The sequence below is a fragment of the Oratosquilla oratoria genome, chromosome 7 (assembly GCF_046742065.1).
Source record: "Oratosquilla oratoria isolate Oo_2021 chromosome 7, ASM4674206v1, whole genome shotgun sequence".
In the NCBI taxonomy this organism is placed as follows: domain Eukaryota; kingdom Metazoa; phylum Arthropoda; class Malacostraca; order Stomatopoda; family Squillidae; genus Oratosquilla; species Oratosquilla oratoria.
Genome location: NC_134783.1, coordinates 31,918,789 through 31,925,418, shown reverse-complemented (window position 1 = coordinate 31,925,418; position 6,630 = coordinate 31,918,789).

Below are 6,630 nucleotides of genomic sequence, written 5' to 3'. Positions count from 1 at the left end.
ATGGCTCGACCAATCACAGTGCCTTTTGGCTCGACCAAACAGAGTGGCTTATGGCTCGACCAATCACAGGGCCTTATGGCTCGACCAATCACAGGGCCTTATAGCTGGACCAATCACAGTGCCTTATGTCTAGACCAATCACAGTGCCCTATGGCTCGACCAATCACAGGGCCTTATGGCTCGACCAATCACAGGGCCGTATGGCTTGACCAATCACAATGCCTTATGGCTCGACCAATCACAGTGCCTTATGGCTGGACCAATCACAGGGCTTTATGGCTCGACCAATCACAGGGCCTTATGGCTTGACCAATCACAATGCCTTATGGCTCGACCAATCACAGGGCCTTATGGATCGACCAATCACAGTGCATTATGACTCGACCAATCACAGTGCCTTATAGCTCGACCAATCACAGTGCCTTATGTCTAGACCAATCACAGTGCCCTATGGCTCGACCAATCACAGGGCCTTATGGCTCGACCAATCACAGGGCCGTATGGCTTGACCAATCACAATGCCTTATGGCTCGACCAATCACAGTGCCTTATGGCTGGACCAATCACAGGGCTTTATGGCTCGACCAATCACAGGGCCTTATGGCTTGACCAATCACAATGCCTTATGGCTCGACCAATCACAGGGCCTTATGGATCGACCAATCACAGTGCATTATGACTCGACCAATCACAGTGCCTTATAGCTCGACCAATCACAAGGCCTTATGGCTGGACCAATCACAGGGCCTTATGGCTCGACCAATCACAGGGCCTTATGGATTGACCAATCACTGGTCTTTATGGCTCGACCAATCACAGTGCCTTATGGCTCGACCAATCACAGTGCCTTTTGGCTCGACCAAACAGAGTGGCTTATGGCTCGACCAATCACAGGGCCTTATGGCTCGACCAATCACAGGGCCTTATAGCTGGACCAATCACAGTGCCTTATGTCTAGACCAATCACAGTGCCCTATGGCTCGACCAATCACAGGGCCTTATGGCTCGACCAATCACAGGGCCGTATGGCTTGACCAATCACAATGCTTTATGGCTCGACCAATCACAGTGCCTTATGGCTGGACCAATCACAGGGCTTTATGGCTCGACCAATCACAGGGCCTTATGGCTTGACCAATCACAATGCCTTATGGCTCGACCAATCACAGGGCCTTATGGATCGACCAATCACAGTGCATTATGACTCGACCAATCACAGTGCCTTATAGCTCGACCAATCACAAGGCCTTATGGCTCGACCAATCACAGGGCCTTATGGCTCGACCAATCACAGTGCCTTATAGCTCGACCAATCACAGTGCCTTATGGCTCGACCAATCACAGGGCCTTATGGCTTGACCATTCACAATGCCTTATGGATCGACCAATCACAGTGCCTTATGGCTCGACCAATCACAGGACTTTATAGCTCAACCAATCACAGGGCCTTATGGCTCGAACAATCACAGTGCATTATGGCTCGACCAATCAGAGGGCCTTATGGCTCCAGCAATCACAGTGCCTTATGGTTCGACTAATCGCAGGGCCTTATGGCTCGACCAATCATAGTGCCATATGGCTTGACCAATCACAGGGCCTAATGGCTCGACCAACCACAGTGCCTTAGGCTCGACAAATCACAGGGCCTTATGGCTCGACCAATCACAGGGCCTTATGGCTCGACCAATCACAGTGTCCTATGGCTCGACCAATCACAGGGCCTTATGGCTCGACCAATCAGAGGGCCTTATGGCTCCAGGAATCACAGTGCCTTATGGTTCGACCAATCATAGGGCCTTATGGCTCGACCAATCATAGGGCTTTATGGCTCGACCAATCACAGTGCCTAATGGCTCGACCAATCACAGGGATTTATGTCTCGACCAATCACAGTGCCCTATGGCTCGACCAATCACAGTGCCCTATGGCTCGACCAATCACAGTGCCCTATGGCTCGACCAATCACAGGGCCTTATGGCTCGACCAATCACAGGGCCTTATGGCTCGACCAATCACAGTGCCTTATGGCTCAACCAATCACAGGGCCTTATGGATCGACCAATCACAGTGCCTTATGGCTCGACCAATCACAGAGCCTTATGGCTCGACCAATCATAGGGCCTTATGGCTTGACCAATCGCAGGGCCTAATGGCTCGACCAATCATAGGGCCTTATGGCTCGACCAATCACAGTGCCCTATGGCTCGACCAATCAGAAGTCCTTATGGCTCGACCAATCACAGTGCCTTATGGCTCGACCAATCACAGAGCCTTATGGCTCGACCAATCACAGTGCCTTATGGGTTGACCAATCACTGGTCTTTATGGCTCGACCAATCACAGTGCCTTATGGCTCGACCAATCACAGTGCCTTATAGCTGTACCAATCACAGTACCATATGGCTGGACCAATCACAGGGCCTTATGGCTCGACTAATCACAGTGCCTTTTGGCTCGACCAACCACAGGGCCTTATGGCTCGACCAATCACAGGGCCTTATGGCTCGACCAATCACGGTGCTTTATGGCTCGACCAATCACAGAGCCTTATGGCTCGACCAATCACAGTGCCTTATGGCTCGACCAATCACAATACTTTATGGCTGGACCAATCACAGTGACATATGGCTGGACCAATCAAAAGGACTTATGGCTGGACCAAATAGAGTGACTTATGGCTGGACCAATCACAGTGCCTTATAACTGTACCAATCACAGTACCATATGGATGGACCAATCACAGGGCCTTATGGCTCGACTAATCACAGTGCCTTTTGGCTCGACCAACCACAGGGCCTTATGGCTCGGCCAATCACAGGGCCTTATGGCTCGACCAATCACGGTGCTTTATGGCTGGACCAATCACAGGGCCTTATGGCTCGACCAATCACAGTGCCTTATGGCTCGACCAATCACAATGCTTTATGGCTGGACCAATCACAGTGACATATGGCTGGACCAATCACAGTGACTTATGGCTGGACCAAATAGAGTGACTTATGGCTGGACCAATCACAGTGACTAATGAAACGACAAATCACAGTGACTTATGGCTGGAATAATCACATTGACATATGGGTGGACCAATCATAGTGACTTATGGCTGGACTAATCACATTGACTTATAGGTGGACCAATCATAGTGACTTATGGCTGGACCAATCACAGTGACTTATGGCTGGACCAATCACAGTGACTTATGGCTGGACCAATCACAGTGACTTATGGCTGGACTAATCACAGTGACTTTGTCCCTGTGAGTTTCAAGAAATCTATTGATATGTTATTTTCCTTTTATGTTCTTCTTCATTTCATTCTCTCCAGAAGCAAGAGTATTCCTTTAGCTGTAAGTTTTTGGTTCTCCACAATTATCTACAGGTATATTTGCTGGTTAATCTCTGGTATTTGAGAAATACAGCTTTTGATCAAATTGTTCTGTATTTTTACAGCCCCATCTCCACGTTTAATCATATCTTCATTACTGTTTTTGAAATAAATAATTTGTTGTTTTCCTATAGTCTATGCTGAACTTGTACAATACGTTTAACTTTCCGAATAGTTTATTCTATATGACCCATGTTTCTTCTTCACTTTATTGATTAGCTTATACAGTTCATCTGTCTCCACCCTTTTTGGATATAATCTGCACAATCTTTGTTTTCGTTAAATTGATTTTAGTCTTATCTGTGGGCTGGTGGCATAGTTGGAAGCCCGCTGATCTCGCAGTCGCTGAGTTGTGGGTTCGAGTCCCACACTTCTTTCTGATTCCCAGCAGTAACTGTTACCTGACTTAGCAGTCCAAGCGAGCATAGACCAGCGTTTCTCGACCTTTTTACCCTTGCGTAACCTTTAAAATAAATTACATGTCTCAAGGAACCCCTGGGCAAAGAAAAAGACCCAAGAGGTCGAAACGTTTGGTTCTGAATAAAGCTCCATACTCTATAACGTTTCATTTTGCCACCTCACCTCTATATTTGTCTGTTCTTACCATATCTTTCTCATTTCATTTTCATCGCAATAATAGGTTAGATAGGATCATGTTTATATTACATTGTTACAATAACCAAGAATATGTCGTGCGTGCTTAATTATATTACGTATATGAAATTAGATAAAAAGATCAAAAGTGCATTAGCTTATCTCACTTGTTCTCGCGGAACCCTTAGGGACCTTTTGCGGAACCCTTAGGAACCTTTTGCGGAACCTTAGGGTTCCGGGGAACCCTGGTTGAGAAACGCTGGCATAGAGCAAAGGTGACGGCTTCGGCCGCAGCTACTCAGCGTCTCCCGGCGTAGGCTCATCACCACCGCATTTTCGGTGTTGTTATGTTTTCTATATTCTCTGTAGCTTCACTGGTATCATGTAGTTGCAATTCATAGCCTCCGATGTTTTCTCGTTATTACTCTGGTCTTGAAAATAGCTTCTCATCTCTGTCTAGAAATTGTTCTAATTATGTTATTGAAATTGGATTTTGATTTTTACTTGTTAGAAATTCAGGCTCACCTTTTTCTTGAGGAGTGTTATTTTGAGTTTTTGAAAAGGAATTCAGCAGTGCAACTTGCCATCCTATGGTCACTACCTATTTTCTGTATATTGGAGTAATATTGCACATCTGCAGTTACTCACATCTAATATGGCGTATGATACACCTCTTTATTGCACCATTTGAAGTTCAAATTCATTTTTGACCTTCTTGTTTGGAGAGAAATTTGCTCATTATTCTCCTGCTATATTCCTCTGCAAAATTAACTAGTATGTTACCTTTGACATATTCTTCGTTTTCTTCAAGTCCCTTGAAGCACAATGCTTTTACGTATTTTTTCCTACAACGACTTTAAAGCATGATGCCATCATATGAATAATTACTTTCGTTGTCTGAATTTAGTAAAATATGTACATAGACTTGCGTTATTTTCAGAATGTATTATTTCTTAATACCCTAATACCCTAATCACAATATAATGCATCCTATCTAATACATTCTGAATTTCAGAGCGTCATAATAAAAAAAGATCTTACTCCAATGGATTTTCCAATCCACAATTTTTCGTGTATAGTAGAACAAATAGTCACTCCCAGGTAACTATATATACATTATTCTTTTCTATAGGTTCCTCTGATGTTCCGTTCTTTCATAGGACTCTCCAATTCGTGTTTTTATGTGTGTGTGTGTGAGTCACCATGGTCTTGGATCACGTGTTGGACTCGTGATCGACAGCTATTTCCGTTCCGCTCAGAGCTCAGAGCTCATATGTGTGTGTGCGTGTGTGTGTGTGTGTGTGTGTGTGTGTGTGTGTGTGTGTGTGTGTGTGTGTGTGTGTGTGTGTGTGTGTGTGTGTGTGTGTGTGTGAGCGTGTGTGTGTGCGTGCGTGCGTGTGTGTAGGCAGTACTTACATTCAGTAGCACACTGTCCATAATCAGACAAAGCAATACAATAAAACTTTCAAGCCTCTTACGGTCCAAGTGGTCACACTGAACTGAATAGAATAGTCAGGCGGGTAGCCGAAGATAAGCACAAGCACCCGTCGGGAAGGAAGAGAGTCAGGTGAGGACCATTTAACTGGAGCGCACGTCACAGTATGGGGTGCTGTTGATGACAAGGTGCTACGTAAAGGCTTACTGCGGTAGAAGGAAGAGGAAAAGAAGAGGATGAAGAAGAGGAGAAGGAGGAGGAGAAGCAGGGAAAGAGAAGGGAAAGATGGGAGGAAGAGAAAGAGGAGGTTGAGGAGGAAGAGAAATAGAGGAGGCAGAGAAGGTGGAGCGCAAGGGGGGGGAAGTGGAAGATAATTATGATAGTGGAGGAAGTGGAGAAAGTGTCTAGGGGAAGAGATAGAGGAGGAAAAAGAAGTGAAAATGGAGGAGGAGGTGGAAGAAGTGGAGGAAGTGGAGGAGGAAGAGGCGCAGGGGGAGTTAGAGGACGAGGCAGAGGAGGGAGTGGAGGAAGAAGTGCAGGAGGAGGTGGAGGAGGAAGAGAAGAGGAGGAGGAGGAGGAGGAGGTAGAGTAGAAAGAGGGGAGGAAGGAGCAGAGGAGGCAGAGGAGGAAGCGGAGCAGGAAACGAAGAGGAGGAGGAAGTTGAGGTGGAGGAGGAGGAGGAGGAGGCGGAGGCTGGGGACGAAGCAGAGGAGGAGGTGGTGAAGGAGGAGGTGGAGGAAAAGGAGGACGAGGAAGGGGCAGAGCAGATAGAGGCGGAAGCGGAGGAAGAGGAGGAGGAGGAGGCGGAAGCAGAGGAGGAGGAGGAGGAGGAGAAGGAGGATGAGGAGAAGGAGGAGGATGAGGAGGCGGAAGAGGAGAAAGGGGGAACAGGAGGAAGTGGAGAGGGAGGAGGAGGAGAAGGAGGAGGAGGCGGAAGCGGTGGAGGAGGCGGAGGAGGAGAAGGAGGAGGAGGCGGAGGAGGAGGAGGCAGAGGAGGCGGAGGTGGAGGAGGAGGAGGAGGAGGAGGAGGAGGCAGAGGAGGAGGCGGAGGAGGAGAAGGAGGAGGAGGCGGAGGAGGAGGAGGAGATGGAGTGGAGGAGGAGGGGGAAGCAAACGAAAGAGGATTAATTTTTCATCGCCAATAATCAGCGCTTCTAACCTTGGGGGGGGGGGGGTTCATCCTTTAAGTAGAGCCGCAGAAGTTTGCGTAGGAGGGT